This window comes from Camelus ferus, chromosome 16 (assembly GCF_009834535.1).
Source record: "Camelus ferus isolate YT-003-E chromosome 16, BCGSAC_Cfer_1.0, whole genome shotgun sequence".
NCBI classification, from domain to species: Eukaryota; Metazoa; Chordata; class Mammalia; order Artiodactyla; family Camelidae; genus Camelus; species Camelus ferus.
Window position 1 is genome coordinate 36,095,966 of NC_045711.1, and position 24,948 is coordinate 36,120,913.

Below are 24,948 nucleotides of genomic sequence, written 5' to 3' on the forward strand. Positions count from 1 at the left end.
GACACTGGAGACACAGAGATGAACAAGGTTCGGTGCTCACAGTCTAGCGGGGAGTGAGTCTGTAAGTAGATACGTTACAACACAGTGGCTGGTGTGGTTTGCGACGGCTGCTCGAGCGAGAGCTTGGTGGGCCTGGAGGGCAGGTCACTCTCTCCATGGAAAGGCATCAGTTAAGAAGGTGACACTGGTCCTCCAGGGGACATTCCCCCACTATCTTGTTCTCACAACTGCTTCCAACTTCTCTTCCTTGGCGGAGACTCTGACTTTTCACGAGGAGAGTAGCATCATATATGAATTCAGAGAAGACAGCATGGTTTCAGATCCTGGCTCAATAACTCATTCATTCATTCATTCTTTCAGTAAATGCCCTTGATCAGCTGTGAGACCTTGAAGAGTTGAGTTTAATTCTCTGAGCTTCGATTTTCTTATATAATTGGGATTCTGATGACACCAAGCTCATCATTCTTTTGGGAGGATTGCATGAATGGGTGTGCCTGACAATGGTTTATAAGCTGTGAAGTGCCTTGCAAATGTGATCTGTTATTTGTCCTTCCATTTATGCCTTCTTTCAGTCATCTGGGAACTACTGAGCGCCCTCTTCTAAGGTCTGACAAGCCCCTTTTTGAGGCAGGAGCCTGTTTTGTGCATGTGGGTGTGTGTATTTTGTGTGTGAGGGTCTGTGAGTGACTATAGCGAGCCTTCATGGAGCAGCCACCATCTGTTCTGTCTGAAGGGAAGTCTTAGCTTCATTAGCCCCCAGCGAGCACCCCCAGGGTGCAGGCACACGCTCTCCTATCTTTCCCTCGCTGATGGATGCGGGTACACGGAGGAGGCTGGCAGGGGCATGACTCACCAGCCTTAGTCACCCTGCCTGGGGGACTTCTCTTCCTACAGGATGATGGCCCCAAATAAAAACATGGATGAAGAGCCAGATCGTGTTCCAGGCTGTGGGACATCTGAGCCACTAAGGAGGAAGCTAAATTCATTATTTCACACATCCCTCAGCCCCTTATCACTCCCATCAGGGGCATCACGGAGAACCCCAGAGCTGAAGGGGTCTAGCGGTGAGCAGAAGACTGGAGTCACTTTCCCACTAAGGTCAATGCCTCAGCAGATCCTGGCCAGCCACATTCTTGGCTCCAGTGTGTGTACAGTGCTTTACAGTTTACAAAGTGTTTTCATACATTTTTCTCATTTGATTCTCACAAGAACCTTGTGAGGCCGTTCTTGGAGAGGCAGACTAGCATAGAGGTGGAGTGTGTGACCTCTGGAGCCAAACAGCCTACATCTGAATTGGTCTCTGTTGCTACCAGCTGAGGGACTGAGCAAATCCCTTCACCTCACTGTGCCTCAGTTTCCTCACTGCAAAACTGAGGCTAATAAGAATACCTACTCTGTACAGGACTAATGGCTTACTGCTTTTTTTTTTTTTTTCTGTCTCTCCAAATTAAACCATAAACTATAGAAAGAAGAGATCTTTGTTTTGTTCTCTGAGTGTCTGGAGTATTTAAGACAGTGCCCAGCACGGAGAAGTTTGCAAAAAATAGTTGTGCAATGAATGAAGCTTGGAGCAAGCCAGGCACATGGTATGCATCACACGTGTTAGCTGTTGTAGTCAGTTTGGGCTACTGTAACAAAAATACCATAGACTGTGTGGCTTAGACACAGAAGTTTACTCTTCACAGTTCTGAAGGCTGGCAAGTTCAAGATCAGGGAGTTAGCTGATTCGGTTCCTTGTGAGATCCCTCTTCCTGTTTTGCAGAGAGATTCCTTCTTGGTGTATCCTCACATGGTAAAGAGAGAGATCTTGTCTCTTTCTTTTTATGTGGGCGTCTATCCCATCATGGCCTGATTAGCTCTAATTACCTCCCAAAGGCCCCACCTCCAAATATCATCACATTGGGGATGAAGGTTTCCACATATGAATTTGTTGGGGGAGGACACAAACATTCAGTCTGTAGCAGCTATTATTATAAGATTTCCTCTATTTTGCGGATGTAGAAACTGAAGTTTAGAGCACTGAAGCGAACTGCCTGAAGTCACGAAGCCTAGACTTGGCCAAGCTGGCACTTAAAATGGGGCTGCTTACTCTAAATCAAGGGCCCTTCCTCTCATACCATGACTACCCTGATTCCTCCTCCCATTTGCTCTCTTTGATCTTTCCCCTCACACTCTCCATTAAATACTCATGATGGTTGAGTTGATTGAGTTAATCCAGTTCCTTTTCTTTAGCATAAAGAGCTGTAGGACTTTCAGCAAGTCATAACTTCTGTGTGAATAATTTCTCTCTCTCTTAAATGGACGTCATAATAGAACCTACCTCGTAGTTTCAATTTTATAAGGAGTAAATGACAGGTAATGAATGGAAAGTGACAGACCCATAGTAATAATAGCTCATACACATAAACTATTTTTAATCATCATCTTCATTATCTTTAAGGGGGCCACCAGGCACGATTTAAAATATACCTTAGATTTAGGCTCATAAAATGTTAGAATTGGAAAGACTCTCATTGAATTGTCAATATTCAATACGGTCCAATTTTTAAATTTTATATGCGAGGAAATCTCAGAATCATTTCCCTTCCCCAAGGTTATAATACTTGTTAAAAAAAAATATATCCTAGAGGGAACTAGGGTGAAGCTTTACAGGGACTCTTTCTACTATCTTTATAAGTCTTTTGCGAATCTAAAATTATTTCAAAATAAAAGTAACAACAATAGCTGGTGAAGCTACTTGTAAAAAATAATCACGTAAATTATAAAGCAGAGAGAGGAATGAGGGTGTGTGGGATTGGGAGGAGAGGCGGAGAGGTATTTAGGAAAATTCTCCAATTACCTTGTTCCTCCCCAAAGAGATATTGACTTGTATTTTAGTGCATTTGTCCTGTTTCTGTTCTTGCTAATCTGTTAAACCCATCCATTGATTTCTTATATTCAGCGTCCTTTTGTTTTTTGGTTTTTTGGCTATTAAGTAACTACTCAATTTTTAAAAATTTCTATTCTCTGTTGAAATTCTCCATTTTCATCTATTTTGTGCATCTTCTATTTTCTGAACATATTAATAATGATTTCTAGGTTCTTGACTTTTAACTCCAATGTCTGTATCACCTGTGGATCTACTTCTTACTATGTATTTTTTCATTTGATTATTAGTCATATATTCCTGTCTCTTCACAGGCTTAGTAATTTTTGATTGAATGTTAGAAATTATGTATAAAAATACTGCAGAGGCTCTATAAGATGGTTATTTCCCACCAGACAGTTCTTGCTGGCGTTTGCAAGACACAAAGTGTGGCCAGTCTCATTAATCCAATCAGGATCTCAGCTGGGGTGTGGCTGTATTAGAGATTTGGTGAGACTCAGTGCACCTTGGGTTTACACTGTTCTTGGGATGTGGACCCTCCTCAGCATCCAGCTGAGGACCTGGCAGATTGTGTCCTCAACACCAAGAGAAATGTGAGAATTTCCACTCTGCTTTTCAGAGGTTTGTCAGTTTCTCTCTTTCGTTGTCCTCCCTGCATGGCTTCGGACTTCAGCACGTGTTTGGAGGGGAAACTGGCTGCATATCTGAGGTATCTCAAGTCTCCTATTTTGTTTTTCTAGTTCCCACGTGACTGTCAGAAGTTCTGCTGCTTTCTCTGCTTGGTAACAATGCCCTCTGTTTAGGACAAGCCCAGATTATCAGTCTGCAGTCCTGCCCAGAATTCGAAAACACTCCCAGGGGGAGGGGGAAGGAGATACAGATCTCCAGTCATCTCTAAATAGCTCCCCTTACCCCTCAGATATTTGTCTCTCTTGAGAACTTCTGCAGCTCTCTAATGCTTTTATAAATATTAGCTCTGCAATTTATCTGGCTTTTCTAATTGTTCCCAGAGGAAGTGTTGGCTTGCTGTGAAAGATTCCATCTTATCCAGAAGCACTCCCAAAAGAGAGATTATGAAGGATTGAAAAATTGGGACAATACCTATTGTGAAATCATTTTTTCCTCTCTCTTGTCTTCCCCTTTTTTCCCCTATAGCCTTCTAGGTCTGAGTGTAGAGGAGAGGATAATTCCAGATCTGCTACTTACCTACTGTGTGACATCAGAAAATTAATTTTACCTCTCCACCTCTCAGTTTTATCTGTAAAATGGGGATATTGCGGAAATTAAGTGAGGTAACGTTGTATGAGTGGCGTCCAGCGCAAAGCCCGGCACATGGTTATTTTAGTCTCTTTCTCCTCTGTCTTCTCTCCCCTCTTTCCACAGCTGGTTTGACCAAGCTTTCTCCTACTTGGTGGTTGGGAGAGTTTTTCTACAAAGGGATCAGGATTAGTGGTTTAAAGGTAGTTTCTTCACCGACTGGTAGAAGGTGGTCAAAAAGCTTGGCCTCAGGTCCATTGGATATGAGAAGAGATAAAGCAAGATCTCTACTCACAGTTCGTGGTCCTTGGAAATGACAGCATCAGGGTATGAGGAGGATAATAGTAATTTAGGAGAGGTGATGGGGCTTCCTAGGGGACTGGCATTCACAGCAGGCTGAGTCTATGCCCAAAGTCCTCTGGGGGTGCAGGACAGCCATGGAACAGGGCTGCTCTAATCTGTCGCTCCTCAATTGCCCTCCCCCCGACCCTCACCACCTACCCATGCTAGGCACTTACCTGTTTGCTTTCATTTAAACCTTACAGCTGCCCTAAGCAGAAGCAGTGGTGTGTGGGAGTCAGCTCATACCAGCTTGGCTGGTGAGAGCCAGTTTTCAAGAATTTTGCCAGCTGGTGGACATCATGTTGATAACTTGAAATCTGCCATTGTGGGACTATTTACACCGTGGAAATTAGCAAACACCTCCAGGCAGGGCTCTTCTTTTCTTCCAGAGAGCTGGTTGTTAAATATTTACTGGCATACAATTGGATGTGAGTGTTGTTACCATTTTACAGTTGAGTAAACGGAAGCTTTGTGATCCACATTCTCAGAGCAAGAAGCGGCACAGCCAGGATTCAAACCCAGATCTGTTTGGGTCCAAAGTCCTTGAGTACTTTTCCCTGGGGACATCAACTGTTTTTTGTTTGTTTGTTTGTTTCCAGGATGGTCAAATATAACCTCAGTTTATATTTTAATTTTTATTTTTTTAACCACCCCCCCCCCCCCCGCCTTAATGGAGGCACTGGGGATTGAACCCAGGACCTCGTGCACGCCAAGCACATGCTCTACCACTGAGCTCTACCTCCCAACCCCTCAACCCCAGTTTAGGAAGAAATAAAAGTGCTATATTCCCCATTTTCTCTCCCACCTTTCCACTCTGACTCCAGCATGAGTATGCAAAGAACCTCAGAATCTCACTTTTTCTCACTGTGATCCTCCTCATGACCTCCGGACACAGGCACCCTGCTTTTTATCATCCACATTCTACAGATGGGGACAAAGCCCTGTGAGGTAGGATGACTCCCAGCCCTGTGCTCACACACCAGTGCCAGGACTCAATAGAGGCCTCCTCACATGAATTCAGAAACCTTTTGTCATCTCTGGTACTTCATAATCCAGAAGCAGAATTCTCACTTCAGATTCAGAGTCAGCCACCATGTATGTTTCTTTTCATTTTCCCTTCAGGTGACAGGAAGCCACTGCTGGCCCTCGGCAGGCTCTGCTCACTGCAGCTGCAACCATGGTGAATCGGGACGTAGCTGGGAAGGGGACTTTGCGGAAACCGTGGCAGGGCTGCTGCCTAGAGGCTGAGGATGTAGATTAAGGTACCAGCAGGACCTGGGCTTGGATTCTGACTCCACCATCTACCTTTGCTGGGGAACTTGGACTAATTGCTGTGCTATGGTTACCTCACTTATAAATTGGGAGTAAGAACACTTACCTCAGGTAGAAGGTATAGCTCAGTGGTAGAGTGCATGCTTAGTATACATGTGGTCCTGGGTTCAGTCCCCGGCTGGGGAGGGGGGAGCGGGGGTGGGGGAGGAGCGGAATGAAATAAAAAATTTATAAAAAGAACACTTACCTCACAGGCTTGTGAGGATTAACTGAGTTAACACCTAGAACAGGAGCTGGCATGCAATCTGTGCCCAATAATTGGTGGATTGGAGGCACATGGAATAGACATTTTGGACAAACATCAAATCAATATTCGGCTGAAGCTGAACACAAATATGACCGTAGAATAAAATTCTTGGGAACAAGAGTAAATCTTAAATTTTATTTAGTTACTGTTGCAATTTTGTTCTTCTAAAAATTTAGTAGCCAAACTTCTAAAGTGTGTCATAATGCAGAAATAATACTTTCTCAGCATGTTCAGCAGTTGAATTGTGCCTACACTCACCACACGGCACACCTGGGATGTTAAAAAACAGCTGGATTTCATCTAAGGTGGGTGGAGGGAAATTTTCTGGATACCCCACTTTTCTCTGACATTTTCTTATCTTTATTTTTGTTATCATGACTGGATTGAATGTGACATATCATGGATGTTGTATGTTTCTTCTTTCTGAGATTTTGAGGCAACAAAGTTGACATTCTGCTGGTTTGTTTGTTTGTTTGTTTGGTTTTTTACATTCAAATATGTATTTAATGGTAGAAAATAATTCCTTTACATATTGACATTCTGCTCTTAATGCATCCTCACAAGATAAGAAAATTCTGTCTTTTCTTGAAAGACTCATGGACTAAATGGCATTAGATGCAAACTGCAGTTCTCTGAGGAGAGGGTATAGCTCAAGTGGCAGAGCACATACTTAGCATGCAGGAGGTCCTGGGTTCAACCCCTAGTACCTCCCATAAAAATAAATAAGCAAACCTAATTACCTACCCCTCCAAAAAAAAAAAAAAAGAATTACAGTTCTCAAAGTTTACTTGGTTTACAGTTATAAATGCTGGTTCACCAAACAATTCTGCAAAGACTAGATTTATGATATGATCACTGTCATTTTGCTTTATATTATCATTTCATTTAAATTTTCATAATTGTTTCATGATTCAAAAAGGCTGTAACGTTTTCCAAGAATTTTTCTCACTCAGTGGTGCTCAGTGTGGGTCCTCAGACAAACCGCATCATTATCATCTTGGAGCTTGTTATAAAGGCAAATTCTTGGGCTGGCCCAGAGACCTAGCCAATCAGAATGTCTGGAGGATGAACCCCCACCCCACACACTGAATCTATATTTTAAGCAGCTCTCCAGATTCTGATGTCCCTAAGTTTGGTCACTGATTTAGCCAACCCACTCTCCTGATATTTACATAGTTGTCCCTTTATTTCTTTATATCACCGTTTGAAAATTGTACACAGAGCTGCCAGCTTTCACATTCCTCGTGAATTATTAGACAATTTTAACGTAAAGCCAATAATTTCAATAGAGCATACAAGGAGATTTTCACTTCAAGGTTCATTGGGAACGCTTACCCCCATGGAAAAAGAACTCATATGTATCAATAAATTGGAATGACATTCCTTGTTTGTATTGCTAATGTTATACTGGCAAGATATGATGGCAAAATATGTGACCACACGATGACCCATCACGTTCAAGTTCAGAAATGCCACTGAAGGACATATGTCACAACTCAGTCTTCCAAAGGATGAAGTCAAAGCAGAACAGCAAATTTTGGTCATATTTAGAGATCAAAGCTGAACTTTGAGGCATCCCTAGCAGCTATTATTAACTAGCAAGGTGACACTGCTCTTCAAGGGCCAGGAGGGGCTTCAGTCTCCTTATACACCGCCCCCCACCCATGCCAACCATCCACCCTGCCAATCCCAGTTTGCAGGGAGCTCAGGATTCCACATCTTTAAGTGATACTTTCATCTGTTCAGGTACCCAAGTCAAAGCCTCTAATTTGACACCAAATGCTATTAATCCCATTAATTCCATGTTTTAACTTTCTTTCTGCTGCATCCACCTCTCTCCCTGACCCCAGCACAGGTATTTCTTACAGCTTTCATTCTGATCACCCTATAATCTACTTTTTACACAGCAGCCAAAGCGATTAAGTATATGTGTAAACCAGATCCTGTTATTCTTCTGCTTAAAACTCTCCATTGGCTTCCTATGCTGAAGATTTTTTTGTTTTGTTTTTTTAATAGAACACATTGCCAACCATGTAAAGAATGCAAAGGAAAAAAACTGGAAGGAAATATCAAAATGTTAATGGTGGTTACCTCTAGAGGATAGGTTATGGGGATTGCTGCTTTTTAAGTTAAAAAAAAATTTATGCTTACTTGTATTTTTCTAAATGTTCCACAATAGATAAGATTTATTTTATTTTATTTTATTTCTTAAGATTTATTTTTATAAGAAAACAATCTGGAAAAAAATTAAAGTAGATAGATAAAACAAATAGAAAAATAGAACACAGTGGCAACTTCCAAGCCCTCTCCAGGGGCTCTGCTGCTCCTACAGCTTTATCTGCCCTAAGAGGCTTGGGTCCCAAGAGTCCATTGCTCTTGCTCTTCAGTGAGGCTTGAATTGACTCCACTGCGTCAAAACAGAGCGTCTCCTGGGAAGATGGGCCAACAGGACATCCGGAAGCCTGAGGCCAGATACCTGCTCTATCCCGAATGCCTGGCAGATGGGGGCTGGGAGTTCTCCAGGTAGGGAATAAAGAAACCCAGGCGAAGCATTTGGTTGGCCTGGGGATGGGTTCAAATTCTCTACCCAGCAGCTTTGCTTCTCCTTAGGATGCACAATCCTTTCAGAGAAGATGTCCTTGTTGATTAGAAACACCGTGGCGGAGACAGGCAGGCAGCACAGAGGGCCAAGTAGAGTGGAAAGAGGGTTAGGCTTGGCTTGAGTTCCAGTCCTAGATTTTCTGTTTACTTGCCAAATGAACACAAGTAGGTACTTTGTTTCCTTGAGCTAGTTTTTCTTCTTTTTTTTTTAGATCTGTGAAATGGGAACTAAACCCCTATTGTAGAATTAATTAATCACAAATAGGAAGGGGATTCTGCCCTAACCACATCCCTAACAGAGGGAAGAAAGTCCCACCTGAATCTGTTTTAGAACTTTATTTGGCTATTTCCCCTTCTTTCCCAAACTATCAAGGGGATTGAGAATATCACGTGAGATACCAGATGCGAAGGTGCTTCGTAATCCAAAGGGGACCAGAAGAGGGGCTCTACCACCTTTCAGAAGCCATGGTCCAGTGACACAATTTCCCCCCCCGTGAATGCATGGTGGTTTCTGAAGAAATGCCCTTTGAAGAATGTTTCGTGGTCAGAATGTATTCTCTCACCCTCTCATTCTTTCCTTTAATTTTTTCTTTGCTCATGTGGCCAACACTTCTTCAGTATTACTCTATGCCAGTCCCTATTCTTGTTACTGGGCATAGAGTGGTGTGAACAAAGCAGATCTGGTCCTTGCCCTTAAGCAGCCGTCTATGGGACAGGAGTCTCAGGGGCTTCTGATGCTGTGTGATTGGTGCCAGGATAGAGGAACACACCGGGACTCAAGGGTCACAGAATCCTTATATCTGTCCTTCCTAAGATGGGGAACAAAGTGTTCCCCCAGCCCAACCTGAGACATCCCTTTGCTCTAGCTCATGGATCCAGGGTAGACAGCAGATGGGGAAGGTCTGGGGAGGCTCCACACAGGAGGAATCCAGGCTGGGCACATTCCTACTGTAACCCTACTGCCCAGACTCCTGTGTCTCCCTGTAAGGTGTCTGCAGAGCCAGTCATGCCATTTCAGTTTTCTCCAATTAAACACCACTAAGGCGGGGAGACTTGGAGTGCAGCCTGGCCAAGGGGTTATTTATTCCATCACTTGAATCACAATACATCTCCAAATTTCCCTTGATTTGGCTAATTTAAGAGATTAAGGCCCAGATGTGATGGGGGCAGGGTTGCCATTAAGTGTCACAAACCCCCCATTTTGTACCGGCTGATGGGAGACCATAATTGCCCAGATGGTGGGAGAAGATGATTAGTCCCTTTTTTATGCCAAGCCCCATGAGAGACAGGAATTAATCATAGGGCCAGGGTGGGAGGGACTCTTCTGTCTCATCTTCTCTCTCAAACTGGCAAGAAGGACCCTGATAAATATACAGCAGAGGAAGCTGGTCAGTCTTCCCGCTTAGCTCCAGTCAAATCTAGCTTCTGGCAGACTCTGTGCTCAGTATGCTTTCCCCTTCAAGTCCTCTCCCTCTGGCTGCGTATTTTGTTCTGTTTGTTTCTCCCCCTTTCCTGAATACTTCATGTCTTCACCTCTCACTCACTTCTCTCAGTATGCTTTTATGTTCTTGGCAACGTTCTCACCAAGGTCAAGAGTGACCTCCTACTAACCAAGACTAGTGGTTTCCAGGATTGTCTTCGTTGACTTGATCTCCCAATCCTGTTTGAAGCTATTGGCCACTTCTTCCTTCTGGAAACTCTCTTTTCTTGTCTTTGGAGACTTCCTCCTCCTGCTTTTCTGATCTTGGCTTCCCCATCTCCACCTTCCTCCCCCGTCCTGAAAATGTTGACAAGTTCCCAGTTCTCTGTGCCAGGACATGAATCATGGTAGGTCCAAGAACACAGTAAATAATTTATCTTTGCCTGTAATTTGTTGAACGGTGGACACGTGACATAGCTCCAGCCAATGGGGCACGAATAGAAGTTTGAGTGGGAGGGATTTCAGGTGTCAAGTGTGTGAGGACAAGCAGCCTTTCCTGTCTTTAAACAAGACGTGCGGATACGGTGCCTGAAGCTGCAGCATCTGTCTTGTAGATAAGAGGATTTGCCTCCCCGCAACAGGATCAATCACAGAGATGCTATCTTGGGGTTTTGATGTAGTTAAGCCAAGGAATGCATCAGTCCTGGCCTGGCCTTATTCCCTTTTTTTTTCTTTTTGTCCTGTTTGCAGTGTCATACATGAACATCAAACTGCTGCTATGAAGTTCACATCTGTTCCTGCAAATCTGGCCCTGCTATTTTTATTTTTAAGCTGCTTAAAACACCCCTGACCGATATATTGGGAGAGTCTAACATCTCCCATGATTTCAACTACCAGCTGTCAGCTGATGCCTCCCAAGTTTGTGTTTAATTCAGATCTCTTGCCCACAGCATCACAGATGTCTTTACCTGGATACCCCTTAAGCCCAGTGTCTAAAACAAAGCCCATCTATATATCCTCTTATTCTCGGACCAAGTTAATTTGCCTTTTGTCATCCTGCAGTACTTTGTTCACACCTCTTCCAGCTAGAGCACTTGTCCCCTGGGTTTATTTGTTGTTAACTATCTTCTCTTCTAGAACATAAACTCCCAGAGGGCTGGAAACTTACCCTTCTTTAAATCTCCAGTGTCAAGTGGGAGCTCATTGGGTTCTTGTTGAACAAATTAGTTTGTGAATGTTCAGATATGTTCAGCTGCATGTCATACAATACCTGAAGAATTGTAACTTAAATTGTAAAGACATTTATCTCACAAAATATGAAGTCTGGAGGTAGGTGGTTCAAGAATTAGTTAAGCAGCTCAGCAGGGTCAGGGCACTGAGTCAGAATCTCTGAGATTCTCTTGGCTCTGATCTCTGAGTATCTCTGACATTCTTCATGGTTGCAAAGAAGCTGCCACAGTTCCAACATCACATCCTCACACAACAGCCTTCCAAACAGGAAACAAGAATGGGAAGTCTTAGTGGCAGAATAAGAACTTCCGCTTCACATACTTTTCTCTCTGGAGGGAGACAAGTCATCTTATCACTTGTAGCTAGAACTCTTATATCCTTCCTTGGACCAATTGCTGGCAAAGGCAATAGCTATGACCAGGAATGGCTGATACTAATCCTGAGTCATCCTTGGTGCTGTGCGCATTGCTGTCTGACAAAAGCAGGGTTCTGAATTAAGGTAGAAGAGGGAGAATCTACTGGATAGGTGACCAGTGATGCTTGCCACTGATGTGCTCTGCTTTGGTCCAAGTTCTCCCAGAACTGCTTTCTTGGACACTTCTAACATAATGTGTGGCTCTGTGGTGAACTTGCACTGATGCAGGAACAATCTCTAAATGCTCCACATTTAGTGATCCACGGCTGAGGCTGATAATGTGCAGTCTTACAACTTCATGAACTTGCCCTCTAGCAAGGCTGCTGCAGACAGTCGTGAGGGTTATCTGTTGCACATGGGGGCCAGTGTCAAGGGGAGCGAGACAGGGCTGAAAATCCAGCTTCATTCTGCTTGCCCAGGCATGCACTGTGGCACGGGGTGGTGTCTTCTTGGAGGTAGGGATGTCTTGTTCCAATCCTTACAAAGGCACCCTAAGGGCTGGAGCTGCCCAGCCTTCCAGAAAGACTGTATGAGAGAATGTGCGTGTTTCTGTACCCTCTCCCTGGCTAGGATTATTGCTTTAGAAAAGCTTTTTTTTTTTTCTCTTTCTCTCTTTTTAATGGATGCTTGCATGCTAAGCATGTGCTCTACCATTGAGCTATACCCACCTCCACAGAAAATAATAATCTCTTTTTGGGTCCCCCTAAGTTCAGCCTATCTCTATGAACTTGCTACCTCCTCCCAGATTTATCTTCCCCCAAATCTTAAATCAGTCACTTCCTTGCTCAAGATCATCTATGACTCTCTCTTAGGTGTAAATTAAGCCCCTTACTCAGCAGTCTTGGCCCCTTAAGACCTGGCCCCACCCTATGCTCCTGGCTGTATTTCTCATCATGAATCTTTTACCTAAGCCAAATATTTTCTTCTCCTGTCCTTCAACCTCAAATTTTTTTCTTCTTCATTTCTGCTCTTTCTTGAAGCCCTGGCTCAGTTCCCATCTCCTGCAGAAACATTCCTGGGCCACTCTTGCTTACCCTGTTATCACCTCTGAATTCCTTCAGTTCAGTGATTCTCAAACTTGGCTGCATGTTGGGGTCCCCTAGGGAGCTTTGGAAAAATACTAATGCCTGGGTCCACCCACAGACATTCTGATTGGATCGATCTGGGTGCCAGACTGGGTACTGGGAGTTTTAGATGCTCCAGGTGATTTGAGTGTGCATCCAAGTTCCAGAATCACCTACTGAAATCATTTGGACTTATTGCCTTGCATATGGGAGAGCTCCCTGGGGGAGCTTTAAAAATCATATTCCCATGCTGCACCCCTAGAGGTTCTGACATCTGCAGTTTTTCAAGCTCTCCAGGTGATTCTGATGTGCAACATGATTGAGGACCACTTTGTTATGCTCATATTTTTTCACACTTTCCGTGGGGCCACATACAGAGGAGGTGCTTAATAACATCGAATTGTTTATACTGTGACTAAGGAGAAATAAGACGACCTTAGTGTGTAAAGGAGATTTGACAACTGTCTTGTGTTGTCCAAGTGTAAGAGTTTGTCGTTAGGAGGTTATTATTACTATTTTAAAGTTTCAAGCATGTCTTTGCAGTTTTTGAGGTAGGGCTATGTTTGGTACCAATGAGTGCTTGGGAACAGTTTGTTGAATGAGTACATGAAGTTCCCTTTACGATATTGCAATGTTGCACGGTACTCAGGATTTCAGCCTTGCCAAAAGCCCTTACCAGTGCCCTAGATTGTAGCAACGCTGAGGAATTCTTGGTTGGAGAATGGGCCAGGGCCTTGAATACCTGTTACTAAGGCTTATCTTTTTAGTTGAGTAAAAACCAGTAAAAACCCAAACAAAAACAAAACCCTGCTTCTTCTCTGCGCCCTCCCCCTACCCATGTCCCCAAGTGCAGATGCTGATGTAGCCTCTGCCTAGAATAAAAGGAACCCTCTCCTTTTTCGTTTGAGCATGGATTTGGCAAAGAAGGCAAGATTGGGATGGGGATGGGGAAGGGGGCAAGGAGCTGCTTTGGAGGGGGATTAGGATGGGTTGGGGATTAAGATGGGAGGCTGGAAAATGGCACTGAAGCCAGCCCCATGTATGACACCACTCCCACTTACTCTTATGTTTACCTTTTTCCTCTTGCCAATTATAGAAGCAATACATGCTCAGTATGGACAACGTGAAAAACGTGAAAAGAGCCTGTCAGAAATATATAGACACATCTAATGACCCATAATCCCACCACTCAGACAGAACCATTATTATCTGAATTTATTTCAGTCTTATTTCTATGCATAACAAAAATGGTACCATGCGGTGGCCTGATGCTTTATTTTCCTTTAGGAATATGTCATAAACATTCGTAAATAGTCATGTATAGCAGAGGTTGACAAAATTCTTCTATAAAGGTCCAGATGGTAAATAGTTCAGTCTTTGCAGGCCGTAGCATGAAAGCAACTGTAGATGACACACAGACAATTAGCATGGCTGTGTTCCAATAAAACTTTATTTGCAAGAGCAAGAGGCTGGTCCATTTGGCTCCTGGATGTGGTTTGCTGACTCTTTTTCTGTCGCATTATTTTTAAGAGCTTACTAGGATCCTATTATATGTCTACAATTTTTATTCTCTTACCCTTGAACATTAAGTCATTTCCATTTTATTATTTTTTCCTTCTTTTTTTTTTGGTTGAGGGAGAAGGTAAGGTTTATTTATTTATTTTTTGGAATAGGTACCAGGGTTTGAATCCAGTACCTTGTGCATGCCAGGCATGTGCTCTACCAATTGAGCTATATTCTTCCCCCACCATTTATTTATATTTAATGAAGATACTGGAGATAGAACCCAGGACCTCGAGCATGCTAAGTATGCACTCTACCACTGAGCTATACCCTCCCCTCTCCATGAGGTCTTCATTTAAAGTTTTGTTTTGTTTTCCATCTTAAAACCAATGTTTGCAGGTTGTGACATAGAGATTCATTGTGGTTTTACCTGACCTTTGTCTCCAGGGCTGTTGGCTTTTGACAAGCTGTGAACCTGCAGTAGAACTCAGAAAAACAAATGACTTTGTCTGCACTGGGACCCCAGATTCCTGCTCACTGATAAGTTGTGGAGAGTAAGACAGGAAGATGGCTAGAGGTCTGAAGATAAATGTCCTCTCTCCCCACCTACAGTAAAGGGAGAAATATTTTGGAACTTATATGAAAACATCTTTGAGATTTTGCCTAAGCAAACAAACCAGACTCCTTATTTTAAGTCCAGAGGTTGTTGGTCCAACCCTGGGGTGATGTCCTGTCCTGTGACACAGGAAGTGGTACTTTTGTGTGGCTTCCAGGCTTTGCTGGCTCTTCAGGAGTTTGATTTGGGAAAGGGGGAAAAAAGGCGGGGAGCTTAAGCTGCTGCCATCAGTTCCCAGGATGAATCGTTAAGTGATGTTGCTGATGAACAATTTGCATCTAAGAGGCGGTTTGGGAGTTTGGTGAATAGCTCATGATTGCAGATAAACACCACCTGCCATGCTGCCCACTGCAGCCCCCCTTCTGCTTGTGAGGGAGGGTTTTCTTTGGGGCAGAAAAGTTGTTCTTTTCCTTCACTCTCCGATGCTTTTATGCTAAGGCTTTAGAGCTAGATGAGAAAACTGGATTTACAGGAATTCTATCTGGTTCCTCTGGGAAGAAGGAAGAGCCATTTCCAGTTGAGGTTCGTCTGTGTTTTGATTAAATTAGTGGTGGTGGTTGCAGAGGCCCTTTCCCAGTCCCCAAGGGTCCCCTTTGCATGGTCTGTGGATGGCAAGCTTGTTGGGATGCAAATTCTGTGGCCCTACCCTAGGGCCAAGGAAGGCTGGGAATCAACGTTTTTAACAAGCACCTCTGAGATCTTAAGGACCCCAAGGCTGTGGGTTCTTAAGCTAGGTGAGCCTTGTAATTATCTATAGATCCCCAGGCCCCATACCCTGGAGATTCTGATTCCACAGGCCAGGAATTTGTGCATAGGAAGTAGGAAGGGTTCTCCCAAGGGACTTTGGGAAGCAGCCAGGTCTGGGAATCACTACTGTAAGGAATTTATCGGAGGTGAGATACTACAGGACCTTGAGCAGAAGAGGCTGGGAGGAGACGGAGCCGCCAGGATTCCTGGGGGTTGCCTCTGCATGCCTCTTCAGACCTAGGCTGAAAACCTGGAGCCAGATGGGCATTAACTACAGAGCTCAGAGAGCGGCTTTTGGAGCCAGCCCCTCATGTGCTCCTGGGTGGGAACTGCATCCTGTGAGCTGATTTCAGCACTGAGCCTGTCTGAGCTAAGGCAGGCCGAGCTATGGGTTTGGATGGAAAGACTAGGCAGGTCAAAAATCTTCCTTCTAAGTTTGACCAAATCCATGAACTTGGACAACTTTCCCTAACCTCTCTGAATGGGGTTTTGATGTATAATGAAGATAATAATTTCCATTCTAGACACTATGTACAATTTATCAACATAAGGAGGAATACACATAATAAACAGCACCAGGAAAATGCATGAAATCACAGAAAGGCAAGTTTAAGATAACTTGGAGAAGCACCATTTTACATATGTGGGTGGATTGTTTTTTAAAAATGAGTGTCCTTAATGCTGGGGAAGCTGTAGTAAAATTGGGGCACACGTAGACTGCCAGGAAACATAAATTGGTACATACCTCTTGGACGTGATATGAAATTGTGTGCCAAGAACCATGAAGATGTCCACACCCATTGACTCAATAATCCAATTTATGGGAATTATCTGAATAATTAAGACAGAAGCAGAGTTACGTGCATAAATATATGTATTGCAGCATAACTGATAAAGCAAAAAAAAAAAAAAACAAGAAATCAACTAAACATTTAACACTTGGGAGATTGTTTAAAATTAAAGTAGATCTGTGCAATGGAACACTATGCAGACTTTAAAAAGACCATTCATTATGAAGATCATGTAGCAACATGGAAAACATTTGGAAGTGTTAAGTGAAAATAGCAGAACCCAGATGGTACACTCTTTGCCTATAACTGTGTACACTTTGAGAGCTAGTGTAGACAGCAAATGGAAGTAACGTGCAAAAATGAGAGTAGTTATGCAGGGGCTAGGATTAGAAGTATTTTTGTCCTTTGCAAAATTAAAAAAAAATTGAGTTACCTCTTTTTTCATAATAGAAATTACTAATTTCTAAGCTGTGAAAATTGTTATACATTCCTGAAAGCTTGTTGGAAGTGAATCCACTACGCATGATTTGTATTTTCATCCCTATCATCCCAGGTTGACATGACTGGACACCTCCTTCATTCAATGCTTTGCCAAATCCTGGAGAGGGGGCATTAGGGGAAGGATTCTGGGCAACTTCAGGCCAACTCATGGGGTAGGAGGAGAAGAAGACACATGGGTATTAGTCTCAATGGGGTCACAAAATAGAGGTAGACACCTTTGGGGGTATCTATTTATCCCAGTGGTTTTCAACTAAGGCTGGTACTCTCCCAGGGGGCATTTTGATTTTCCCAGTGATTGAAGGGTTTACCACTTTTATCATTTAGGAAATGTGGTTGAGACAGTCCTGCACAACAAGTTATCTGGCCCACAATGCTCCGAGTGCCCTTGTCTAGAAACACTGATCTAGTCCGTACCCTATGGTCAGGGTGGCCATGCATGGGTGCACAGGTTGCCCACTGCACAACTCCTGAGAGCACCATTCACATAGTGGTTAAATGTGCAGATTCTGAAACCAGATTACCTGAGTTCAAATGCCTGCTGGAAAACCTTGGAACTATTGCTTATCTTCTGTGTATCACACTTTCCTCATTTGTAAAATGAGAATAAATTACCCCCTCCAAAAGAAAGTAAAAGTGTGACCTTTATGGTATGTGAATTATATATCAATTAAGCTATCACTTAAAAAAAAATAAAATGGGAAAAGAAATAGTAATGTACTCATAATAATGGTTATGTAAGGATAACCTCATAGGATTATTCTTAGGATTAAATGAGTTAATATATGTAGAATTTAAAACAGTGCCTGGCACATGGTAAATGTTCAGTTAATGTTGGATGATTATTATTCTCTGAGATCTAACTTCCCTATCCACCAGGATGGAGCACCAGGTTCTGCTCCCTGATCTTGACCACAGATGCCTGGATTCCTCCTCTCCCTGAGGCTTAACTTTTCCTGGTCCCACCTGTAATCTTAGTGTAAACTCCCCTGTTGCTTGAGCTTGTCTGAGTCATTTTTGTAATCTGCAACCAAGTCTTAATGATTAAGACAGGGGAAAAAGACTCACCTGCATGAACCAACAGTGGATAATACAAGAGAGCTTTCAATTAAGTGTGAGATTGCTTGGCTTAGAAAATCGATAAAGCCCCAGACAATACCTAATCACAACTGAATGAAATTTCAATTCAAACCACAGTCATTAAGTGAATGGAATGCTGTTAGCTAGGATCTCATTTTCTGTTCTAAGAGAACAGGCAGGCCAAACAATCAGGTCCAGTCTAGACACGTGCTTGAAAAGTCAAGGGAAGAGACCCTGTCCCTCAAAATCACCCTTCCTAGCACCTGAAATTCCATCCTTGGAGATCCAGGCATTTGTTTTGTAGGAAGTCTTCTTTGAAAATATGAATGTACCTGGAAAGGGTAGCTCAGAAAGCCTGCTACACCCTACTGAGAATGTGTTTATTAAGTAGCTTCCTCCCTCCTCCTCCACATCCCCACCTGCAGCTACAAATGGGGGTGTCCAGAGAGAGCCTAAGGAGGATGGAGGAGCAGAGTGTTGCAGAACAGATCCTCCTTCAGAATTGCTGACGTTCTCATCAACCACATGTTTGCAGAGAGAGCAGTGGCCCTCAAGGAACTGGAAAGAATGTTCTGATTTGTTTCTGTCTGGCATGGTGAACAGCAGGAATGATTGTAGCTGCTCTCCTTGCCAAGGACAAATCTGATCTGACTGCTCTGAGGTGGAGGAGGGGAGGAGGGCTGGTGTTTGGCTCCCAGGAATGGTTGTTCATCAACCACTTCCTGCGCCAGTGGTTCTCAAATTTTGCTGCATATGAGAAACATGTAGGAAGCTTTAAAGACTCTCATTACCCAGATCGCACCCCAGACCAATTAAATCGGAATGTCTGAGGGTGTTTGCCGGGCATCACAAGTTTTTAAAGAATCCTCTTCCCCCAGGTGGTTCCAATGTGTAGCCAAGTTTGGTGGCCACTGTCTGAAGTATTTTGTGTGTGAGGCACCTTAGGTGACACACAACAGGTGAGAAACTGGTTCCTGCCCTCCAGGCATAATACTTAATTGTATTAAATTGGATTTTTTGAATTTATTTCTTTTTCCTGTGGGTGTAGAGTTCTATGTTTTTTTTTTTTGTCAATATAACTCACATACCATAAAATTCAGTCTTTTAAAGTGCACAATTAAGTGGCTTTTCTGTATTTGCAAAGCTGTACAACCATCACCACGAATTCCAGAACATTTTCATAGTTTCCCAAAGAAACCCCAAACCCACTGGCAGTTATTCCTCATGAATCCTTCCCCAGAACCCCTGGCAAATGTGAATTTACCCTCTGTTTCTGTGTAATTGTGTATTCTATATTTCATATAAATGGAATTACACAATACGTGGCCTTTTGTATCAGGTTTATTTCACTTACATAATGTTTCCAGGATTTATCTATGTTGTAGCATGTATCAGTACATTATTCCTTTTAAAGGCTGAATAATACTCCGCCCTATGGAGTTACCACACTTTGTGTATCCATTCATCAGTTGATGGACATTTTAGTTGTTTCCACTTTTTTGGCTATTATGAATAATGCTGCTATGAGCATTTGTGTACAAATTTTAATGTGGGCATATGTTTTCATTCTCTTGGACATATATCTAAGAGTGGAATTACTGGATTATATGATAATTCTATGTTTAACTTTTTCAGGGAGTCCCATACTGTTTTCCAAAGTGGCTGCACCCTTGTATGTTCCCACCAACAATGTATGAGGGTTCTAATTTCTCCACATCCTCACCAACACTTTTAATTTTTTTGTCTTTTTGATGATAGCGGTCCTTGTGAGTAGTTCTATGAATTTTGACACATATATAGATTTATACAACCACTACCATAATTAGGATACAGAATTAATCCATCACTCCAAAAAGCTCCCTGTGCTATCCCTTTATTCCACCCATCCCCATACCTAACCCTTGGCAACCACTATTCTGTTCTCCATCCTTATAATTTTATTATTTGACAATGTCATATAAATGGAATCATACAGCATATAACTTTCTGAAGCTGGATTCTTTCACTCAGCATAAATGCCTTTGAGATTCATCCAGTTTGTGTGACCACAAGTTTATTTCTTTTTATTGCTGAGTAATATTCCAATATACGGATGGACTACAATTTATTTATCCATCCAACCATTAAAAGACATTCAAATTATCTCCAGTTTTTGGCGATTATGAATAGAGATGCTATAAATATATACGTACATGTAAATGCCCAGGAGTGGCACTGCTGGGTCATAGGGTAAATGTATATATGTTTAACCTTATAAGAAACTTCCAAGCTATTTTCCAGAGTGGCTGTTCCATTTCGCATCCTTACCAGCAATCTATGAGAGTTCAGTCCTACATCTTTGCCAGAATTTGGTATTGTCAGTAGTTTTTATTTTCGTTATTCTAGTAGGTGTGTAGTGATATCTCATCTTGGTTAAGTTTACATTTCCCTAATGACTAATGACACGAACATCTTTTCATGTGCTTATTTGCCATCCTTATATCCTCATTGGTGAAGTATTATTCACCCCTTATGCTCATTTTTTAACTGAGTTGCCTATTTTCACATTGTTCAGTTATGGGAGTTCATTATACATTCCAGAGACAAATCCTATGCTGGGTATGTGATTTGTAAATATTTTCTCCCAGTCTGTAGCTGAGACACAGTACTTTTTGTGCATGTGTCTGAGAAGAGAAAGGAATGGAATTGATATTTATTGAGTCCTTACTATGTGCTAGACATTGTATTGGGTTCCTGGAGGACCAGGGGTATGAGTAAGACAGGGTCTCGGAGGTGGGGGTGAAGAGTGAAGTCTGAACCACAAGCAGTCTGAGCCACTTGAGGGCACACAGCGAGGCCAAAGAAGGAAATGGTGGCACTGAATGGTTAAAAGTGAAGGCTCTGGAGTCAGACTGTCTGGTTCTAGCTGCACCATTTGCCACCTGTGTGACCTTGGCCAGATTACTAAACCTCTCTGTACCTTGGTTTCTTTTCTTTTCATTTTTTTTTTTTTGAGTAAAGATAGATTTATTCAGAGAGATACATACTACATAGAGTGTAGGCTGTTTCAGAAGGTGAGAGAAAGGCCATGAGGTGTGGGGTTGGGTGCTCAGGTTAAAGTAAAAGTAGATACACCCTCCATAGACAGGGGGCAGGCCGCCTCCTAGGATGAGAGAGTGAGAGCTCATACCTTGGTTTCCTTATTTGAAAAATTGGGGCAGCAAAAGCATCCACTTCAAAGGGCTGGGGCCACTAAATGAGATGATGCAGGTGGCACGTGGTACAGTCTCCATCAATGTTAGCTATTGTTATTTCTTTTTGTAGCAATGTGGTTCTATGCAATCAGTGACATCTCCCTGGAGGAAGTGTCCTTTGAGCTGAGTCTCAGGGACCGGGAGGACTTCTGGAAGCTGAGATGAGGGCGCTGAGGAGATGGCACCTGCTCCGGAGCCACATACTTTGTCTCAAAGCTTGTGTTTCTTCCCTCTTCCTCATTCCATCCCCTCCCTCTTCAGCCTGTACTCCCTTCTTACGCAGTTTCTTTCTTTCCTCTCTCTACCTCCTCCCCTGTCCTTCTCACCCACTGGGGAGGCCTCAGTGTCCTTGGCCTTACAAGGTGGCTGACCACTGAGTTATGAGGTGCTGCTCTGAGGCGGCAGGGCCACCTGTGGCCCCTCGATGGGGACTTTGCTCCCGGTTCCAAAAAGGGGCAGGAGACTGTACAGAGGATTCTTCCCCTGCAGCCAGCGCTGCTGCTCAGGGGGAGATGGATTTAGTGCTGGGTCACTCTCAGTACAAATTATTCAGTGGTTTTTTGTGTGACCGTCAGGCCTATGTTGGGACAACAGCTGTACCAGCTCGAGCTTGTTCAGTTAATAATTTACCGCTGGGAAATGGGAATTAAATGAGCCAGGAGGCATATTTTGTGTGAACTTTGGGACACCTCTGACAGCAATTTGTGTCATTTGTCCAGGAAGATCCTAAAGCTGTCTGAATTCTAATGTCCTGCCTGCCACGCTGAACCTTGGATCCCTTTTATTAACACGGTTGGCTTTCATTTATGTTTATTTTATTGCTTTGGCTTCTCCTTTGAGCTCATGACTGGAGCAGTGGGGAGTGTGGAAAATGGCTGTGTGAGGAATTATGTTCCCGGGTGTCCTTATTCGAGGAAACGACCAGCAGCTGTGGGTTTTCTCTGCATTGCAGGGCTGGCATTGCCTTGCAGCAAAACCGCCCCTTTCTGCCTGACTGGCCACCAAGTGTGTGCAGGGCCGGCTCCATGGTTGGGTGACCTGTGCAGTGGAGCCTGGGCCTGTGTTTAAAAGGAACCCATACTTGATTTAATGCTCTGCTGTTACCGTTTTTGAAATTCTTGATAATTTATGAACAAGGGGTCACCATGTTGTACTTGGCCCTAAAAATTATGTATCCTGTGTATCCTGTCCTGCATGTGTGTGCCAAGGTTCTTTTTTCTTTTTTAAATTGTGCCATGGTTCTTGATGTTGAACTTGAATGGTGCTCCAAGGTCATTCTGTCCTTTCTCCTGCCTCCAGGACCATCCTGAAATCCTGACTGTCAAAGACCCTCAGGGAGGCTATGGAGACTCTTTCCAAGAATCTTACAGCCTTACCAGCTAAGATATCTTAAAACACACACACAGATAAAGAAGTTGTTTAAAAATAAGTAATACATGGATTTATTTCAAAATTCAAAAGGTACAGAAGGGGTACCCTTGTTCCTCCCTAGTTTTCTTGTTCTCCTTCTGCAGAAGCAAGCAGTTACCCATCTCTGGGTACCTTCCCAAGAGAGTCTGTGCTTTGAGGAACATATATGTACAAATCTCCATGTTTCTTTTTCTTTACCAGATAACTTGTACACTATTTTGAGCCTTCCTCTTTTAACCTGACTATGCATCTTGGAAATAATTCCAAATCATCATATAGATCTACCTTATTTTTATTTTTATTTTTTGGTAGTGATTTCCCATTGTTTGAATTTTCTATAACTTACTTAACAAGTTCCCTGTTGATGGACACTTAGGTTGTTTATGAACTTTTGCTCCTATAAACAACGTTCTTAGAAAAGGTTACCGGGGTTAGCGTGTTGAATACAAGCTTTCCAGTTAAATTTCAATTTCAGATGAACAGTGAATATTTTTTAATATAAGTATGTCCCATAGTGATGTCCCAAGAGGGCAGAACACTGGGGACATAATTAACTAAAAAACTACTGTATATATTTGAAATTCAAATTTAACTGGGCAACCTGTATTTTATTTGGCAACCCTATCCCGGAACAATGCTAGCATATTGGGGGTTCAGTAAAGATTTATTGGATGAATGAATAAATGGTTCCTCTCTGAAATGAAAGCTCATGAGAAAGGACCTACTGTATAGCACAGGGAATTATATTCAACATCTTGTAATAATCTATCATGGAAAAGAATCTGAAAAAGAATACACACACACACACACACACACACACAACTGAATCACTTTGCTCTATACCTGAAACTAACACAACATTGTAAATCAACTATACTTCATTAAAAAAAAAAAGAAAGCTCATGAGGGCAGCTGCTTTGACATGTGTCCTGCTATATCTGCAATGCTTAATATTTATTTATTTATAATATTCAATATATGAACAAATGCTACAGTGAATGTCTTTGCGAATGCTGCTTTTGGCCCATGAGAGAATATATCTGTAGAATAAATTTATTTGCTTAAAAGTCTGATAGATTCTGTCAAATCGCCCTCCACAGACCTCTGACACCTCTTGGCCCCGTTGTCTAGTTGTATTCCTGCTCATCACCTGGAGTCATTTAACCTTTGGGGAACTTCCCCCTTGAGGCTGCCCTAAATGGGGGTCAGAAAGGAATGAAAAGTGCCAACACCATTATACCATCCCTTTATGCCTCCTCCATCAATTCATGCCAAGAAATGAATTTTAGATGCAAATGGCAGTGGCTAGCTAACATCTGGCTCATCAGGGCCCCCGGCTGTCTTGTCCCTGGAGGTGCTGAAGGAGTCCCTGGGCCCTGCCAGCTCTTGGTGATGGATGGCTCACATTGGCTGAGCTGTCCCAGAGGTGCTTTCGGGTTCATAGTCCACCTGCCTCCCAATCTTCCAATCTGTCACCAACACAGGACGATTTAATCATTGTAACGAGGCTGTCAGTGAGCACACGGTCTGCTGCCTCTGGTGGGAACGCCCGTTACACTTCTTCCCCAGCCAGCCTAAGCACACGGGGTCTCCGTTTGCCAATCACCAAGATTTAAGTGGATCTGAGGTTCCATGGAGCAGAGGGACATGCTGTTAAGTCTTTTGAACTAGGAATCTGAAGCCTTGGATCTGGGTCCCTAGTACACCACTCCCTGTATATTGGCAGGGTGACCTTGGACAAGTTACTTAACCTCTCTGAGCATCAGTTTCCTCCACAGTAAAAAGGGTTCTACCTGTTACCTCAAGGGTTCATCAAGAAATTCAAATCAATAATTTATAGGGAGAGGGGTGTAGAAATTGTGACGTGTTCTATAAATATAAAGTATTTTGAAGTTGAGAGTGTGGAAAGCAAAGGGTCTTGAGTGGTTTTTAAATTATTATTATTATTATTATTTTGTATGCCAGCGTGGCTTCAAAATTGCTATCTAGGAAGGCTTAAAGGGCAACCACATGGAAGGTGGCAGTGGGGGGCTTGTCTTTTTGAAAAAATTGGAAAATAGTCAATATCAATCAACAGTCCACATCAAAGCCAGAAGCAGGGCTGGCTGGTTACAGGAACAGGTGAAACCTTTCTAAGCCACTCCTTAGTGACCCTACTATCTCCTCCCGCACCAGGAACTGGTGGTCTCTGCTTCCTTGGCTTCCCTGTTTCTCTGCCTAGAAGACTCTTCCAAGATTGTTCATCAGACAGACAATATGGATTCCACCAGCTTCTAGAAAACTGCCATTTCCAAAG

The 24,948-nt window shown here is 42.9% G+C and overlaps 1 long non-coding RNA gene and 1 other non-coding gene across 3 annotated transcripts in view; one reads left to right on the plus strand and one right to left on the minus strand.

Annotated features, from left to right (window-relative positions):
• Positions 1-19,545, plus strand: part of LOC116656776 — a 30,742-nt gene extending 11,197 nt beyond the window's left edge. The window contains exons 5-6 of one of the 2 annotated variants that reach the window (XR_004311716.1): positions 5,588-5,727; positions 14,725-19,545. This is a non-coding gene — a long non-coding RNA (uncharacterized LOC116656776). Of the gene's footprint in view, positions 1-5,587; positions 6,505-14,724 lie in introns of those variants that run through there. The other variant, XR_004311715.1, reaches the window with a different exon arrangement.
• On the minus strand, positions 5,137-5,208 carry TRNAA-GGC. Its single transcript has one exon. It is a non-coding gene; the product is annotated as a tRNA-Ala (tRNA).
• Positions 19,546-24,948: the final 5,403 nt, after the last annotated feature.